The sequence below is a fragment of the Loxodonta africana genome, chromosome 9 (assembly GCF_030014295.1).
Source record: "Loxodonta africana isolate mLoxAfr1 chromosome 9, mLoxAfr1.hap2, whole genome shotgun sequence".
NCBI lineage: Eukaryota > Metazoa > Chordata > Mammalia > Proboscidea > Elephantidae > Loxodonta > Loxodonta africana.
The window spans coordinates 46,196,022-46,215,324 of NC_087350.1; the positions used below are offsets into that span (position 1 = coordinate 46,196,022).

The 19,303-nt window shown below is 51.1% G+C and overlaps 1 long non-coding RNA gene across 1 annotated transcript; it reads right to left on the reverse strand.

Moving 5' to 3' along the window:
- Window positions 1-644: 644 nt before the first annotated feature.
- Window positions 645-14,047, reverse strand: LOC135232433 (uncharacterized). The gene is made up of 2 exons (XR_010323002.1): window positions 12,408-14,047; window positions 645-6,843 (listed from the first exon to the last, which is right to left on the reverse strand). It is a non-coding gene; the product is annotated as an uncharacterized LOC135232433 (long non-coding RNA).
- Between the last annotated feature and the right edge of the window lie 5,256 nt (window positions 14,048-19,303).

Below are 19,303 nucleotides of genomic sequence, written 5' to 3' on the forward strand. Positions count from 1 at the left end.
TTTATTATCGGCATTTATCCATCCTAAGTTTACTCTCTGTCAAAGCTTCTCCACATGGGTTCACCTGGGTCACAGATTTTGTCTCTGAACTTCCAAAAGGCAGAGCTGCTTATGTTGCCGTAATCTCATTTTATATATTTCATAGAAATGAGTGGCCTAAAATGGAAATATTGGTAGGACGTACTGCTTGGGAACAAGGATGGCACAGCTCTATGATGCCTGTGAAGGAGCTCTGGTGGCACAACAGTTAAGCATCCAGCTGCTAACTGAAAGGCTGGCATTTTAAACCCTGACCTTGCCACTCCAACATCCTCCATCAGCCCAGGCCCAGGCAGCAGGACCATGAAGGGCAGCTTGTAGCACCTGCATTCTGCTTAGGAGAAAGACCTGGCAATCTGCTCCTGTAAAGACTCCAGCCTAGAAAACCCTATGGGGCAGTTCTACTCTGTCATATGGGGTCGCCATGAGTCGAAATCAACCTAATGGTACCTAACAACAATAAGGAAGCCCTGGTGTAGTGGTTAAGAGCTACGGCTGCTAACAGAAAGGTGGGCAGTTCAAATTCACCAGGTGCTCCGTGGAAACCGTATGGGGCAGTTCTACTCTGTCTAATAGGGTTGCTAGGAGTCGGAATCAACTTGACAGCAATGGGTTTGGTTTTTTTTTTTTTTTTTAACAACAACAACATGGTGCCTGTGGGACTATATTATTATTTCTGCTATTGTTCACCAGGGCTTAGTGCAGGTGATAAATTCCTGTTCTCTTCCTCCTTCCTTCACATCCCAGGTTAACAGGTTCACTTCGACATATAGTTTCGATATATCACATAGAAACCAACAATGTGAATGAGGCAAGTTATCTGTTCTTGTACTAAAGTGATGATTACTGTGGTATAAGCCTCTGAGATAGCCCCCAAAAAATCCTCACCTCCTGTCTTAGGCTGGGTTCTCAAAGAAGCAAAACCAGTAAAGTGTATAAATATATACACAGAGAGAGATTTTTATCAAGGAAACAGCTCATGAGATTATAGAGGCTGGAATGTCCGAAGTCTGTGGATCAGGATAGAGGTTTCTCCTGATTTGTGTATAGCCGCAGGGACTGGCGAACCCAAGACTGGCAGGTCAGAGAGCAGGCTGTGAAGGTTGGTGAGTCACAAGATCAGCAGGCAAGACCGCAAGGCTTCTCCTGATTCATGTAGCTGCAAGGGTTGTAGAACTCAAGATTGGGAGGTGAGCTGCTAGCTCCAGACCCAAGAACTGGAGGTCAGATGAACAAGAGGCAGCTGCAGAATCCAGAACAAGCCAAAAAAAAAAAAAAACAAACCTTGGCAAGGTGAGCAAGAAGGAAGTAGGTGGCGGAAAGCATAGAGATGAAGGCTGAGGGGGTGGTAAGCCACCATAGGCCCTGCCTCTACTGGTACCATTCAGCAAATCTTGTCATGGGGGGTGATCGCATATCAGATTTCAACAGGGAAGTGATCACAACATTATGCAACTGCCAAAACACAGAGTCATGGCCCAGCCAAGTTAACATACAAGCTTAACCATCACAGTCCACCCCTTGTCAATTTGGCATCTGTATACATCTCCCCAAACCATACCTAATCTCTGAATAAAGACAATTACAAAGTCGTACTTGCACCTAACATGATACAACTAACACAAGTACAACTGAAAAAGTGCTAGCCCCGTTCACATTTTATACTTTATAAGTGAAGAAAACAAAAATATTTGATGCACACTGTCTTAGTCATCTAGTGCTGCCATAAGAGAAATACCACAAGTGGATGGTTTTAACAAAAAGAAATTTATTTCCTCACAGTCTAGTAGGTTATAAGTCCAAATTCAGGGAGTCAGCTCCAGGAGACGGCTTTCTCTCTCTGTTGGCTCTGGAGGAAGATTCCTTGTCTTCAACCTTCCCCTGGTTGAGGAGCTTCTTCAGGCGCAGGGACCCCAGGTCCAAAGGATGCACTCTGCTCCCCGTGCTGCTCTCTTGGTGGATGAGGCCCCCCTTCTCTGCTAGCTTCCCTTTCCTTTTATTTCTTGAGAGATAAGAGGTGGTGCAGGCTACACCCCAGGGAAACTCCCTTTACCTTGGATCAGTGAGGTGAACTGAGTAAGGGTGGTATTACAATCCCATCCTAATCCTCTCAACATAAAATTACAATCACAAAATGGAGGACAATCACACAATACTGGGAATCATGGCTTAACCAAGTTGATACACACCTTTTTGGGGGGACATAATTCAATCCCTGACACACACATACAAAGCAGAAATACTCATAACAATTACAGTCCTCGTTTCTGCAACTGGTCATGTGGCCGTAACTGGTATTTAGAACTACCTTCTTCCACCACCCATTCCATATTCCCTTTGCCCTCAGCAAGCACCTCACCTGGCCATGGTTCTTTGCTTGGTGGGGTGACCCAAACCTTCATTCTTGAAGGATCTGGGCCATTAGTAGCCACGTAGGAATTGGGTTATATAGCTTTCCATTGACTTTAATCACAGGGCATGGTAGTACTAAGAGATGCCCTAAGGGATCTCCTGTATTCCAGACATACTCTTCTTTACCTCCATTATGTAATATCAATCCGATTTCCTCTTGATAATCAGGATCAATCACACCAGTCAGTAAGGTATCTCTCTTCTTTGCCTGTTGATCCAGAGGCATAAGGAGCCCAAAGTGGCCAGGTGGCATTCTTAGCTTCCAGTTCAATGGAATCAGTGGTGTGCCTCCAGGTGGGAGCATTCCTCCCATTGGAACTAAGGCCTCTAGAACTGCAAAGCATAAGGTCGTGGGGACAGGAAGCAAAAATCTTGCAAGTGGGTCACTAGTGGTAATAGTGAGTGGTGCCACTCCTATTTCCACCCCTTGACTCCTGGACCCGTGAATCCTGGCTATGGGAGAAACAGCACCATATATTGGACGCTGGTTTAGAGCATATACAGCCTCCTGGAGAACATCACTCCAACCCTGCAAGGTATTGCCACCTAGCTGGAGACATAACTGTCTTTAGGAGGCCAATCCATCGTTCTATTAAGCCAGCTGCTTCAGGATGATGGGGAACATAGTAAGACCAATGAATTCCATGAGCATGGGCCCCCTGCCACACTTCATTTGCTGTGAAGTGAGTTCCTTGATCCAAGGCAATACTGTATGGGATACCATGACAGTGGATAAGACATTCAGTAAGTCCATGGATGGCAGTTCGGCCAGATGACTAAGACACCTCCTGGTATTCACACACTGTATAGCCTCTTCCCCTGATGAATAGGGATGATCTGTGGAACCAACAGAAAACTGAGGAAATGACTGCATGTAAAGTCCATGGCTAGGTCATAAAAGGCACTGCAGCTTCAGTCTTGCTCTCTTGGATCACTCACTCTGGGGAAACCTAGCCGCCATGTTGTCAGGACACTCATGCAGCCTGTGGCGGGGTCCATGTGGTAAAGAGCTGAGGCCACCTCTCAACAGCCACCACTGCCTTGCCAGCCATGTGAATGAACCATCTGGAAGCAGATCCTCCAGCCTCAGTCAAGCTGTCAGATGACTGCAGTCTCAGTTGCATCTTGACTGCAACCTGAAGAGAGATCACAAGTGGGAACCATCCAACTAATTGCTTCCAAATTCCTAACCCTCAGAAACCATGAGCTAACAAATGCTTGTTGCGTTAAGCCACTTAAGTTTGGGGTAATTTGCTATGCATCAGTAAGTAACTAATACGGAATCGGAGAGGTCTTTTAGTTACGAGGGCCTTTCATTGATAGGGTTCCCAAAGTGTGTTTCTTAGAATACTAATCCCAGGCTATGGTCTGGAAAAACCATGGGCAATCAAGTGTGGGCAGCACCATGGACTCTAGTACCCTGTTCAAGATTTCAGTGCTTCTTGGTATTCCTTCTGGGGAAAGTTGTTCAAGTTTCTTAATCCAGTATTTCTCAGGAGTCTTTGAACACGGAACTCTGATGTCCTAGTCTCTGAGTGTTCTTTGGGAAATATAGCTAAATTGTCATGGTGGCAGATCTCTGGAATGTTCTAAGTGATAATGCCCAATATAAAAACAAAAATTCACAGCCTAATGTTCAGAGTGTGACCTTTGGTGCTCAGTATACAAAGACAAGGTGGCCAGCCTACCATGATGGGACAGTCTCTCTGGACTGCTTTTCCAGTAGTGGGATTGGTTTGCCCTTGGTTCACACAAGTCTTAGAATTGGTAGTATTGATCAGGGCTCTGGGCCATTTCTGACCAGAACCTGACTCCATTTAGAGACCATTTGAGATTCAGAGTTTGAATCCCAAACTCTGTAACACCAGCTTCTTATCAGCTCAGTAGTCTGGTGACGGGTGGGGCCATGCTGCATCCTTGAACTATCCATACACCTTATGTTTGATACACCCATGCCTTAGAGTTGAATATTTCTCAGTGGAAATGCAGCTATGGTCTTAAAACATACGCCACTGGAAAAATAGCATTTGAAACAGAAAAATTCATTTTACAGGCAGCTTTTTAAGAGCAAATCCGCCCCCTTCAGCAAGGGAAGGCTATGCTTGGAAAACCACATTCCTGTGGGCCCCTGGGGCTGTGTGGGGGTGGGAACATATATCTTTCTACATACTAGAAGGCAGTGATCTTTATTTGGTTAAAAACACAATTTTACCCTCATGTTGCTTCATCTTTCCCGACATGGGCATACCAGGGCTCTCAGGGCCTTTCTGGAAACTTCAGTTCCAAACACCAAGTGGCTGACCCTCATCCCTTAGGCCAGAAGCCCAGGTATGGGCACTGGGGGGTGGCAGAGAACCCCTTACACTGTGGCTATTCAGAGTGTGGTCCCAGCTGGCCCAGTGTCTGCCTTGCCTGGGAGCCCCTCCCCAGGTGTCCTAAATCAGAATCTGCATTTGAACTTGATTCCCAGGAGATTCACAGTACATTACAGACGGGAAGTGCTGGCATGCACCCCAGAGCTGCCATCTCAGGGTGCCTTTAGTTCATTAATGGGCTGCCATGCCTTCCCTCCTTGCTTCCCTCCCAGGCTGTCTGTCCATCACAGACATTATATCTCAGGGGTTCCAAGAGCACACCTGGGTTCCCGATACCCATTTCCATGTTCTACACTCTAAGTCTCTCCTACCACAGAAATCCAGTGAGATAATCACGGTCTGATGGGGTGGGAAGCCAGAAGACCTGAATAGGTGGTGGTGGCAACAATAAAGACATCCTCATTGCAGAGAACTCACAGCCCAGAAGGGAGGAAATGTAACCCAGAGGTACAGAGAGAAGAACCCATCTGCCTAGGGTCACACAGCCAGTAAGTCACAAAGTCAGGGAACCCCACAGCCACTGAGCTCCCCCTGGATGCCCTGCAGCTTGAGGACTTCCTTGATGGAGAAATGGGTTGGCCACAGTGATTATCAAAGAGTTGCTCCTTCATCCCAACTGGTTTAGCCCAGTAGTTCCCAATCTTGGGTTCCCTGGGGGCCCTCAGGGGGCTCCATGCTATCACTACTAATCGCAGCCTCTGGAAATCCCTGATGGTCACTGCACCCTTACCGAGGGCCAGCGGCTTCACACAACATCTTGCTCCTTTGTTTTTGACAGGATTGTATCAACCCACTGTGCCTGTTTAGGGTCTCTAGGGCTGATGGGAGTTGAACAAAGCATCATCATAACCCTTGATTCACCCAAAACGAGAAAGCTTATATTATCGAACAAATTAAGTATGCTTGTTAGACGAACGTGGGCCTTGGGGCAAATAACAGCAGGAGGGACTTTTCTGGTGGCAGAGTAGAGAGAAATTAGTTTAGAAGTTGGAGTTACAGGGAGTGGGGAGCACTTGTCTCAATTATTTTTCAGCCGTGGAATCTGCTTTCTTACATTTTCTTTAAAATGAAGTGAGCGCTGCCCCCGCCCCCCCAAGCCTTGTTGGTGATGAGGGTGACCGGAGGCAGCACAGTGGGCAAGACTGAGCCACCCAGGCTGCGCTGGGAGGCACTTGGTGGGAAGGGCCCAAGTCCAACATCCCAAGTATTTAACACCTGCTCCTCCATCCCCATCCCACGTTCCTACAAAAGCTGCCCTTGAGGATGTGTGGACTCACGTTTGCAGGATTTAAGGGAAGCCTGGTAGAAACCAGTCACAGACAGGCTTGAATTTCTTGTAAAAATCTGCAAGACCAGGAGCACGGCAGTCTGAGAGCATTATGGGAATGGAGTCAGTGAGCACCTAGCTGGGTCTCTCCGTGGGGCTTCCACTCTGCTCTGCAGCTTCCTTCTGATTCTGGCTTAGCTGGGGTGGGGTGTGTCTGTGGGGAGGGGGAGTGCTCCCTTCACAGACATGGCCCAGTATGTGCACGTGGGTCTGGGCTGATACTTGTCTTTCTCCTTGAATGAAGCACCTTCCCTCCACCATGCCTCCCTACATCTGCCCCATGGCCACAGGAGGTTGGAGGCCTTGGAGACACTGGCCAGGAGAGTGTAGAGGTTGAAGGGAGGGCTCTGAAGTCCCGTGGATTCGGGAGGCTCTGCAGTCAACTGATGACTTCAACTTGCAGCTTCTCACCTCCACGGGCTGCCTGTCTGCAGCATCTTAGAAGTGGTGCAGACCCAGAGCCCAAAACGGCCAGGAGTTGTCTTCTCTGTTCCAACTTTGAAGTCATCTTTAGGCACATGGTGGTGGTGGAGGGTGTACAATGGCTTCTTAAAACTGCTCCTCAAATGTCTGAGTAGCAGGAGCTGGAGACCCCAGTGCAGAAGCCCCCACAATTGTGGGCTACAACACCTCAGCAAAGAACAAGTCAACTGGATTTCAAATACAGCTTCAAAAGGAGTCCATTTTGAGCTATAAAAGATGGACTATCATCAGCCACAGTGGAGGGCCTAGACCTCTGATGCTGACACACCAACCGGGGGGCTTTTTTGAAGCAAGGGCCAGTGAAGATTTTTCGGTGATTATTTATGGGATTGACCGGTTTCCACCCTGGGTGCTCCTCGTTATGCCCACGTTTTCACTGGTCTACTGACATGTCCCCTCTCCTAGGCGATGTGAGCTCCCCCCTCCCCTGCCACCCCAGAGCAGGGACCACATCTGAGTCCTCTTTGTGCCCCGAAAGCTCACCCAGCACCTACAGTCAGAACTCAGATTCAATAGGGTATCTCCCCACCAAGCAGGACTCCATTCAGTCCACTAGTAGGACAGAGGGATCAGTTTCAAACCCAGCTCCATCAATTTCTAACCCCGCGGGACCTTGAGCAAGCCATTTCACTGCTCTGTGCCTTGTTTCCTTGTCTGGGAAATGATGATCCCAGTCACTTGACCTTCATGGGGTTGCTGTGAGGATGGCCAGGTCAGGTGAATTGTTTTAGACCACATCTCGCACCCAGGACGCCCCCACAGTGAGGGAATCACTACCCAGTGTTCCAAAGGCCGAGAGCAATGCCAGGCTCGCCATAGGTGCTCAAGCACTGTTTGGTGTTAAGATAAGTTCTTTTTCTTTTAATCAACACTTCTTAAAGTATAGAGATAAAGATGGTATATCAGTGGTAGAAAATGCGATTTTTTTTAAAAGAGAAAGCTTGACACTACCACATCCCACTCCCTTACCCAGTCAGGGTCAGCACTGCCCAGTCTCCTAAAAACACCATATCAGTTGCCTTTGAGTGGACTCTGACTCATGGCAACACCAAGCTCCTTACAGCATGCCCAGCGCCACACTGAGCTACACATAAAGGAATAGGAATTCAAGAAATTTGGGGATAGAAACAAATTCCAGGGGAGTGCAGGGTGAGGCGAGGAAAGCGACTTTCTGGGACCTCCAAGAATGCTGGAAGCCAGGCCCAGCCCCTAGAGACATTCCCACCTCAGCCCCACATGCAGGAATGGTCTCCAACTCCACCTAGACAGGTAGGTGGTGTTTTGAAGAGAGATTGTATTAGGGGCATCTCACCTACAGAATCTATCAGCCCAAACATGGTCAGTCACAGTGATGTTCCTAGGGTTGGTGTCACCCAGTGTGGTAACTCATGGTGACATCCCTTCCTGGCCGTGCCCCCCACAGCTCCCCGCATCTCCTCTCTCTTATTGGCCAAGGTGGAGACCCTCCTCTTCACCTGATGATGGGCACCACAGCCTGATCATTCTGCACCACGACTGGCAGGTGACTGGGAGGAGATGTGATGGGGTGGAGGGAGTAGAAGGGGGGATGGAAGAGGTGTGGGGATGGGGGGATGGGAGGGGTGGGAGGTAGTGAGCAGTTACCACACTGGGTGACAGGTGAAGTCAACCCTATGACATCACTGCCTTGGTGGCCCCTCCCCGGTCAGCACTGGCTTACCTGCCACCACCACAGCCACCGCTGCTGCCATGGACCCTGGGGTCATTTTGGTGTCACCCCCTCTGACAGTGTGGCCCCCCACTAGTGACACCACTGGTCAGGCATTTTCTTAGGGCAAACAAAAATTTGGAGGCACTGTACAAACTCTAAAATTCACACAGCAGCCCTAGGCAATGGCGGTAGGGGGCCTTCGGAGCCTTTCCCATGGCCAGGCATCAAGCTAGACACTTGCCATGCATGAACACAAATGAACTCTCAGCAATCTAGCCCTATTTGGCAGACGAGGAAAGCTAAGGCTCAGAGAGGCCAAGTGAGGTTCCCAAGGTCACTCAGTGGGACCAAGGTCTTAATCATTAAGTGGTCACTGATTTATATAAGCCTCGGCTTCACTGAGATGTTTCCTTAAACCCCACCAGAACCAGGAACCCCACTATAGAGATAAGCAACAGTGATCAGCTGCATACATGAATTACCGGGGGTGAGGACCGGGTAGTTAGGAGTCACACCCCAGCTGCTGTTGAGTCAACTCGACTCACAGCAGTCCTATGTGTGTCCGAGTAGAACCGTGCTCCACAGGGTTTTCATTGACTGGTTTTGAAGTAGTTTGCCAGCCCTTTCTTCTGTGGTGGAGGCCCTGGTAGTGCAGTGGTTAAGAGATTGGGTGCTAACAAAAAGGTCAGCAGTTTGAATCCACCAGCTACTCCCTGGAAACCCTATGGGGCAGTTCTACTCTGGAATCGACTAGACAGCAATGAGCGTTCTTGGTTTGGCTCTTCTGAGATGCCTCTGGGTGGACTTGAACCACCAACCCTTCAGTTAGCAGTGAGCACGTTAATAACTGTTTGCACCACTCAGGGACTTCAGTAGTCACATAGCAAGATCATATTCACTACAAAGATCTCTCTGAGTGTGCGCCAATGTGATAAGGATGGAAAAATTGAATCAGGTCATGCAAAAAAGGCAAAGCCAGGCAACTCTGGAAGAATGCAACTTCTCCAAGACAAGATAACGCTGACTAACTACTCCCAGGTAAGCAAGGGAAAGGGGGAGCACTCAGGCTCTGTGGCTTTCTTGAGGGGGGTTTCAGAGAAGGCCTCTTAAGCAGCTGTGTGGGGTAGTCATTAGAATCAGGGCTTTTGAGCCAGACAGACCTGGAGTTACATCCAGGCAACCCATGCAGCCTCTCTGACCCTTAGTCTCTTCATCTGAAATGTGTCCATCAAAGATTTATTGACCAGGTTCTCCATGTGGAGCTAATGCTGGGTGTCAGGGACTTAGCAATGAATGGGAGATACCAGATTAGAGCCCCCACCAAGCTCATCACCTAACAGGGGAACACACAGATTCGAATTTCAGCTATAAGGAAATAATGGAGATGAAAATAATCTCTACCTCGAGGTGGTGCTGAGGGCTGAGTGACACTCAAGTACAGACTGAACCCAGCACTGAGCACACAGTGAGAGCTCAGCCAGTGGAAGCTGCTTTCCTTGTTGCTGCTGCTATTATTACGATTATAACCTGAATAAAACTGGGCTGCCTTGGGAGCCAGTCTCATCACGGTCACGTGCAAAAGAAACACCAGTTTGACATCCAGAAATCATTGAAAAGCAACGTAAATCTTTCCGAAATCTCTCAAAGAGACACCAAAGGAGAATTCCTTTGTGAAACACACACAAAAACATCCTCAAGACTCTGCACCAACTTATGTGCCTGGAGGGTCTCACAGCAGTTGCTCCAGAATCATCCCCCTTTCCTCTGCCCCCTTTCATCCTTCTCAGAGAGGCAGGGGCTGCTGGGCCCAGCCTCAGGAGATAGAGGCTCGGGTTGAATCCAGGCTCTGTCCCCTCTCACTGGGCTTCTCCTTTCTATGCCTCACTCTCCCCATCTGCAATAACAATAACGCTGCCTATGGAGCACAGTGACCATCAATGAGATGTTGTTGTTAGCTGTCTTCGAGTTGACTCTGACCCACGGCAACCCCGTGTGCGCAGAGTAGAACTGCTCCATATGGTTTTCAAGGCTGTGACCTTTTGGAAGCAGATCGTTAGGCCTGTTTTCTGAGGCACCTCTGGATGGATTCAAACCACCAACCTTTCAGTGATTAATCATTTGTACCACCCAGGGCTCCTTATCAATGAGATGTTGTTGCTGTTGTCTGGGTGCCATCAAATTGATTCCGACTCATGGCAAACCCATGTGACAGACAGAACTGCTCTACAGGGTTTCCTAGGCTGTAATCTTTATGGAAACAGATTACCAGGTCTTTCTCCCGCCAACCCACTGTGTGGGTTTTGACTGCCGACCTTTCAGTTTGCAGCCAAGCACTGAACCTTTTGTGCCAGCAGGTTGAGCAGACCCTCAGAGTTAGACTATCTAAGTGTGAACTCTTATCATTTCCTTCTACTTCCCTCACCTCCCCCTAACTTGACTTCTCACCCCAGTTAGCTCTGGGAAGTATCTCCTGCCCCATCTGGGCTTTCTAGGTTCTAACGCTCATCAGCAGCTGCACCCACTGCCCCACACATCCCAGGAAAAGGCCAGGGCTGCAGGCAAACCCTGAAACCTCCTTAGGAGGGGCAGCCCAGGTTAGGACCATGTTTCTCCTCCCCCCTCCAAGGTTGCATCCTCCCTCCTCCACAGGAGGGGCCCAGGGGTGGCTTCCCCTGGGCATTGCCTCAAAATCTCAGTGCTCAGAAGGAAGGGCCAGGCGTCCAACAGACCCCTGGGGCTGCAGATGTGCTGGAGAGACATGGCTCCCCAACCTCCAAGGCCACGCTGCTTGCCCCAAGACTCGGCAGTGCGGCTTGAAGTGGCTCCTGCCTCCACCCAGCTCCCCGGCCACAGAACAGACCCCCATTGGGGAGCTGGATGTTTCTCTTCCTGAGGGGCTCTGGCCAGGCCCTTGCCAGGTGCTAGCAACACAGCTGGGAACAGGTTGGGTGGCCCTGCTTCTGTGGGACCCACAGTCCCATGCGGGAGGCAGACAACCAGGGCCTGAATGCACGGCGAGAAGCCTAGGGTGGCAGGAGAGGAGTGGCCCTGGCGTCAGGGGGGGCTTCCCAACAGAAGAGGCACTGAAGGGAAGGGCTGGAGAAAAAGGGAAGGAAAGGAGTTCCAGGCAGAGCACACAGCTTGGACAAAGGCCTAGAAGAGAGAAAATGGGAGGCTCAAGGAGCTAAAAACAGCTCTCCCCGCCCCCCCATAGGAGAAGTATACTGAGCACTGTGCCATATACCATCACACCCGGCCCCCACTGAAACCGAGGGTCAGAGAGCAGGGGCTCTCCCAACTTACAGATGGGGACCCTGCCATGTTCAGCCAGAGGCCAGAGACCCATCTCCTGACCCGTGGCTCTGGTGGGAGAAGCAAGATGAAAGCTTGGGCCTAAAGCACCCCTGGCATCTACTGATAGGTCACTGCAGGCCACCAGGCACCCTGCACATCGCAGCCCCTAAAAACTCCAACAACCTAGGAGGGCGGCCCTATTATCATCATTCCCATTTTACATGTGAGGAAACTGAGGCTTAGAGAGGCCACACTACCCATCCAGTCCTGTTTATGTGTCTCTCTCTGGCGGCCTAGGACAAGCCTGAAGTGCTGAGATGCCTTCCCCAGGTGGGGTGGGAAACAGCTAGGAACGGGGTGACTCGGGGTTAAGGCGGAGGAGAACTCGGATGGGCTGCGGAACTTGACACCAGGTGGGGAGAGGTGGAGGAATGTGGGTGAGGAAAGGCAGAGGAATGTGGGTGGGGTCAGGGGTGGGCCAGTCCGGAAGGTGCCTAGGGCCCCAGGCGGCCCCCCACTGCCCCCAGGTGAGACACCCGAACAGCCGGAAGACACCACCCCCCAGCTGGGCGGGGAGAAGGACCACCGCCTCCTGGCTGCCCAATCAGACTCACTACCAGTCTGACGGGGGAGGCAGCCAGGGCCTTCCCGGAGGAGCACCCCCGGGACCTGACCCGGTAGTCGGCGCCCCACCGCCCACCGCCCACCCCAGCCTCATTAGCACCGACGCCCGTCGTCCTCCCCTCGGGTTTCCGGTGGCTCCAGAATTTAAAGGTTAAATCCTAACCTCGTCTCAGCAGTTTCTCCCGGCTTTGCCTACCTAGCGCCAGTTGCTGGTAATTATATGCATCTCCAAGCAGCCAATCAGCTGTCAGACTGACAGATACTGATCTTTTCGTTTTATTTTTAGCTCTGTGCTTCCCCCTCTAGTTGCAAAAAAAAAGTCTGTTTGTTCTGTGTGCTACTGCCTCGCTCCCAGCCCTGCAGCCGGCTCTCATCTCCGCTAGCCAGGCGGGAGCAGGAAGCTGGAGGGGCCGGGGCCTCGGCGCCTGCCTGAAAGGGGGGAACAAACCGTGCCCGTTGCCCACGAGCTGCCGAGGGCCTGCCCGGTGCAGCGATGAGGAAGGGAGGAGGCTGGGCGCTGCGGGAAGAGGAGCCAGAGGGTGCAAGGGGAGCGGCCGAGAAGCTGTACTTGGCTTTGGGGGCCACGCGGGAGGGAGGCAAGTCTGTGCCTGCGGGCTGGAGACAGGGAGAGATGGAGACCGAGAGAAACTGACATGCAGAGGCAGAGACAAAGCTAGACTGAGAAAAAAAAAAAAAGAAGGAGTGGAGGAGGAACAGACAAGCTAGTTGCCCCCTGAAAGTATTCTTTCTCCCTCCCAGGACTGAGCAGATGGGGCAGGAACGGCTCCCAGACTGGAGCACTGGAGGGGATTTCCAGCCCAGGCCTGCACGGGTCAGGCGGGAACCTGGGCCTGCCCCGCCCACACCTCGGTGCTTCGTTTGGCACGGGGCCTGTGAAGTGCTCTTCTGTGTCCTCTTGTGGGTGATCCTGGAAGGCTCTGTGGGTCTGGCCGACCTGTGCACCAGGTGGCCGGCTGGTGTGGGGGCTATGCCTGAGGGAGGCCCCTGTTCACTAAGGGTTTCTGGGAAGGAGAGGAACAATCTGAGGGCCGGAGGAGCTCTTAGATCCCAGGAGTCTCCCAGACAGTTTAGGAGTCTGATCCAGCAGAGGGGCCAGTACTCAGAGGAGGTGGAAATGACTGTGAAGTTTCCTTTGGTTCCCACAGCACTCTACAGTTTTCAGAGCATTTGCCCTGGCCCCACATGGTCTCTGTTCCTTTCCCATGGTTAGCCCCAAGATGTAGTGAAATAGAGGTTGGGGGGTCCTGGCCAGGATCACCTCTTTTCTGATTGGGGGACAGTGTTACCTAATGGTTTGGGCTTTGAGATGTGACCCACTTGGGTTCAAGCCTCAGTTTTTCTGTTTACTAGCTCCGTGACCTTGAGCAATGGCTGAAGCTCTCTGGGCCCCAATCTCCCCATCTGTGAGAGGGGTCCCCATCCCTGCCTCCAGGTCACAGGGTGGCTCTAGGAGTGAAGTCACGGTGTACAGGTGCTTCTCATGACCCCAGCATTCACAAGGCCCAGGACACTTGTGTTGTTGTGTGCCGTTGAGTTGATTCTGACTCATAGCAACCCTATATGACAGAGTTGGACGGCCCCATAATGTTTCCCAGGCTGCAATCTTTATGCTGGTGGGTTTAAACAGCTGATCTTTCAGTTAGCAGCCAAGCGCTTAACCATTGCACCACCAGCACACTTGTGAGGTGGTATTATTAGCATCTCTGCTTTGCAGATGGGGAAACTGAGGTTCATGTGACTCATAATTGGCAGAACTGGGACTAGAGCTACCCCCACCCCCCCTTGGCTTCCTTCTCTCTGACACCACAGATGGCGCTGAGAAAAAAGAGAAGGGAGAGCGGGGAGAAGAGAATTAGGAGACCGAAAGAGATGGAGGGAGGCAGCAGCACCGTGATCAATTACTTGGGCTATAAATTTCTGCTGTTTTGCAAAGTGAGCACACAACCTCGGAAAAGCAGAGCTTGCTGGGAGAGCTGAGGAGAGCCAGGCCAGGGCAGCAGACACTTTAGATGGTGAGAGCCCAGGGGTGAGGGGGCTCAAGGATGGTGTCATCAGGCTGGTAGAGAATCCATGGAAAGGGGCAGAGGAGAAGGACAACAGGTGACTGAGCTTGGGAACAGCCTGAAGCCTCACTGGGAGACAACATGCCTTCCTCTCCCCTTCCCAGCAGTCCGCCCCCTCCTCAGCTTCTAGGAGCCTGCTGGCAAGTGGAAATACCACTCTGGGGTAGCAGGATCCCTGTCTACCAAGGGAGAACCAGACCCCTGCCTGCTGCCTCCACAGCTGGTGCTGGGGGCTGCTGGCAGGAGGTTCTGTAAACCTCAACATCCTCATCTGTTAAATGGGATAATGAAGGCATCCATTCCCAGGGGCTGGTGTGAGGAGTTAGTAAGATCTAGGGTGTAAATGGTGTAGTATGGGGCCTGGCACACAGCAAATAGAGCCAATAGTATTATTACTCTTATTTAGAAGATAACTGTATTCGTCCCTAGGGCTACCATAACAAAGTACCACAAACTGGGTGGCTTAAAACAACTCTCACAGTTCAGGAGGCCAGAAGTCCCAAATCAAGGTGTCAGCAGGGGTGGTACCTTCTGGAAGATTCGAGGGAGAAACCATCCCATGCCTCTGTCGTAGCTCTGGTGGTTACCAGCAATCCTTGTTGTTCCTTCGTTTGTATACATGTCGCTCCAACCTCTGGCTCCATCTTCACATGGCCTTCTAGGCATGTGTCTCTGTTCTCTCCCCTTCTTACAAGGACACCAGTCACGGGATTCAGGATGCGCCCTAATCCAAGGTGATCTCATCTTGAGAACTTTAACTAATTACATCGGCAAAGACCCTGTATACCAATGAGGTCACGTTCTGAGGTTCCAGGTGGACGTGAATTTGAGGGGGAGGGACACAGTTCCACCAACTATAATAACCAAGGACTAAAGGGTTTGGCAAGGAGCGCTGGTGGTTAAATGCTCAACTGTTAGCCAGAAGGTCAGACGTTCGAACCCACCAGCCGTTCTGCAGGAGAAAAGACCTGGTGACCTGCTCCCAAAAAGGTTACAGCCTAGGAAACCTTATGGGGCAGTTCTACACCGGGTCACTATGAGTTGGAATCAGCTCGACGGCACACAACAACAACACAAAGAGTTTGGCAGCTGGTATTTTGGAGACTGATTTAATTATTAAAAAAAAAAAAAAGGTGGAGGCAGTTCTTTCTCTGAGGAACAGTAGAGGAGAGAGCTTCCCACAATGGAGGCATGAGGTGCATCGGCCTGTCTCTCAGTCGTCTGGCAGTGGAGTGGTGGGGCATGGGCTGGGGTACACCTTGTGGTGGCAAACAGGGCCGGGGCAGACTCCTGACCTCCATCTTCCTGGAACCTTGCTGGAGCTCACTTAGGTAATGAGCTGTAAGCAGAGGCCAGCTTATCCCCCAGGAATCCAGGCACCCCAGGAAAATGGAATTCTGGGAACAACCCTCCCAGGGACTTCCACACTGTGGGATTGCAAAGACCACAGCATTTCACAAGCACTTCTTGTGCTCACCCACTGCGGGGCATGAGAACATTCAGCAGTGAATCAGACCCAGCACTGCCCTCAAGGAGCTCACAGGAACAAAAAAAGTAGATACAACTGCCTCTGAACTCTGGTTTTTGGACCCCAGGCAAAGGCCAAAGTAAATGGGTGGCCACAGGATGGCAAGAGAAAGCCACAGACTATACACACAGTGAAATGAAGAAAAGGGAGAGTGGGGGGAGGGGTGGAGGCGCCCGAGGCCAAAGCGTGATGCCCAGCCTCATCACAAACCCAGAGACCTAGGGAGATGCCTTGAAGGTCAAGTAGGCACAGGCGCAGGGCCAGGAGTGAACATTTCCAGCTTCAGGGGTCCCAGGCCTAAGGCAAAGGAGGAACTTTCTGTTTTAAAGGAAATCTAAGATGAATTCCTTTCAAAAAGAAAAAAACCTCCCCTAGATGAGGATAATAAAAAGGTTGTATTAGTCAGGCTGGACTAATTGATGTAACAAATAGCCCTCCCCAATGAAAGTTTATTTCTTGTTCACATTCCAGTCTACCGTACGTTGATGGAGGGGAGGGACAAGGGTCCTGTTCCATACAGTCACTCCGGGGCCCAGGCTCTTTGATCTGTGGCTCTGCCATCTTTGGGCCTTCTTCTCCTCTGGAAAAATCTGGTGGCAGGGGAAAAAGAGAGTGTGGAGGATGGCATGGGAGGTTTTTTTATGGACCAGACTAAAAGTGGGGTCTTTAGTTCACATCCCATTGGCCAGAATGCAGTCACATGACTGTATCTAGCTACAGGGGAGGCTGGGAAATGTAGTCTAGCTGAGTGCCCAAGAAGAAAATGAACCACAGATGTCATTGTCTTTAGGTGGATGAACTGACATGTGCTGAGACTCCTGAAGCACCAGGTTGAGGGCCTGGCCATCGAACTTGTCAGCTGATGCTGGTTATCTGTTCTATAAGCCCAGAGGGTGCTCACCTGAGGGTCAGGATGGGCATCTTAAGGCTGCTCCTAACCCTCCTCCTGAATCTACAGTAACGTGTGTGTGTGTGTGTGTGTGGCAAAGAGACTGAGAGAGAGCACATAGACATAGATGGAGAGATGTTTTCATCTAGCGGAAAGCTCCAAAATTTTCATGAAATTCTCAAAAATGTGAGGCACAATGGCTTAAAGAGTGGTAGATCACTCTCCTATTAAAGCAAGAGCTTAGCTGTGCAAAGTTGACATCTTTTGGGACTTAGGAAAATCTTGGTGCCAAGTTCAGTGATCTTTATGACACTACCACACATGGCGAGGAGTAGATTCAAGGACTCCCCGGGCACTTTCTCCTCTCCCCATCAACCACACCCCATAGACCTCTGGAGTCAGGATAGAGAAGGCCCCAACCAAGCCACAATGGTGAACACACCAGTTCAAGTCTGCTGTGATAACCAAACTAGGCATAGGATCATGGGGTGTCAGCATTGGAGGTAAGCTCAGATATGCAGATGGGGAAGCTGAGGTCCATAGAGAGGCTCATGTTGCCCAGGGTCAGGGTTAGAGCCTGGATTGAGATCCAGTGTTTAATCAGTCAGGTTTCTGGGGTTGTAAGCGACGGAAACTGGCTCTGTTTGCCTTGAGTAAAAAAGGAATTCCTTGCCAGACTGTGGTGGAGTCAGAGAAATGGAAGAAAATGCCGGAGAACCAGACAGGCCCTAGAGTGGATGCAACCAGGGCATCTTCGAGAGCAGGGGAAGACTTAGTGACCACCCTCGGGGATTGGCCATCAGAATGAAGAATGAGTTCCTACCCTCAGGGAAGGAGGGCTGGAGACCAAGGTGGGGCTACAGGCCAATCCTTGGGAGGGAAGGATAGAGGCAACTGGACTGACAGCCCACCCTTGGGGCTGTACATACTGGGGGTGGGGGTGGGGGTGGTGGGGTCTCCTTGAGGCAATTAGCAGACTCTTGCCAGAAGAGGGGGAGCATGGGTACTAGGCCGGCCAAAACAGCAGATGTCCACTCTGGCCTCTTGCTCCAGAGTTGTGCAATCAAAGCAAAACAATTGTGGGGCTGGTTTCTTGCAGCCCAAAGCTGCGACCCAACCAGGAATCCAGCCCCCAGGAAAACAGAGGCCCTCAGCAAACCCACTCTGCTGCCCTGGAGCCTGGGTTCTGGGCTCTGCTGGCTCACCCAGGACACTAGCAGCTCTGTGAGGGTATCCAGGCAGGCTGGCTCCTCCACACCAAGTTGGGCTTGCACAGGGTTAAGGCTGGAGGAGGAGCTGGGGCTGAGGACTGAGGGTCCAGGAGGGAATTCGTCATGGTAGGGCTGGGAGCCAAGAGTAGAGAGAGAGCTCAAAAGGCCCAGCAGGACCCAGCAACACAGCCTGGTCTGGGAGTCAGGGAGGGCTGCTGACCTCACCCCACTGCTGGTATTCAAGCTGGAAGGGACAGAAACCATAGAGCAGAGGAGGGATGGTGAGACCATCAGCTTTACCTATCAGCTTGACTAGGCTACAGTCCCCAGTCATTCAACACAACACTAGTCTCAGCATTGATGTGAAGATATTTTGTAGATGTGCGTAAAATCCATAATCAGTTGGATTTAAGTAAAGGAGATTATCCTAGATAATCTGGGTGGGCCTGATTCAATCAGTCGAAAGGCGTTAAGAGCAGAGCTGAGGCTGTCCTGAAGAAGAAGAAATTTCACCTGTGGGTAGAAGCTTCAACCTGTGCCTGAGAATCCCAGCCTGTCCTTCCTGCTGACCTGTCCTGGGGATTTCGGACTTGCCCAGCCAGCCCCCGCAATTACATATGCCAATTCCTTGCAATAAATCTATGAATATATATCTCCTACTGGTTCCTTTTTTCTGGCTGAACCCTGACTGACACGGATGGGGAAGGGAGTGGGCTGGGCACAGGGAAGGGCCTGGGGCAGTTCTGAGGTTCTGAGGCCTCTCTCTGTGTAGGGCATCATACCTTTACAAATAAGCACTAACCAGGGCACAACCCTTAACACAGCAGAGAAACAAGGAGTACCACCTGTAGCCTATGGGTTCAGAAATTTGGCTTGGAGCTCCAGGGGTGATGGGTGACTAAGCACAATTGGAGAAGACGGGTTTGTCCAACTGTCTTTAGTGCCACTGAGCTCTGGCTGCGAGGACTTATCCAGATTATTCCTCTGAACCTTCAGAACCACAAGAGATGGTCCCCGGGCTCTTTCCACCTCCACCTCTCTCAACAGGAATGCCTCCCAGCTCACCCAGTCTGTGCCACGAGAGTGGGCAGAAGCTAAAGGGCCCATGTAACCCTGACACCCCTCACTGGGTCTGAGCTAGTCGCTTAGCTAACCTGGTGGAAGGATGGCTGCCAAGGGGCTGAGTCCAGCTGATCCTCTTCAGGGGAAGGCAGGGACCTAATGAGGAAGGGGCACCGTTACAGTCAGCCGCTCTTCCTCATGGCAGGGGGTCTCTGGAGCCTTCACACCCCCTAAAATCTCTCTCCGACCTCTTAGTAGGAGATCACAGGCAGAGGCTTTGAAAGC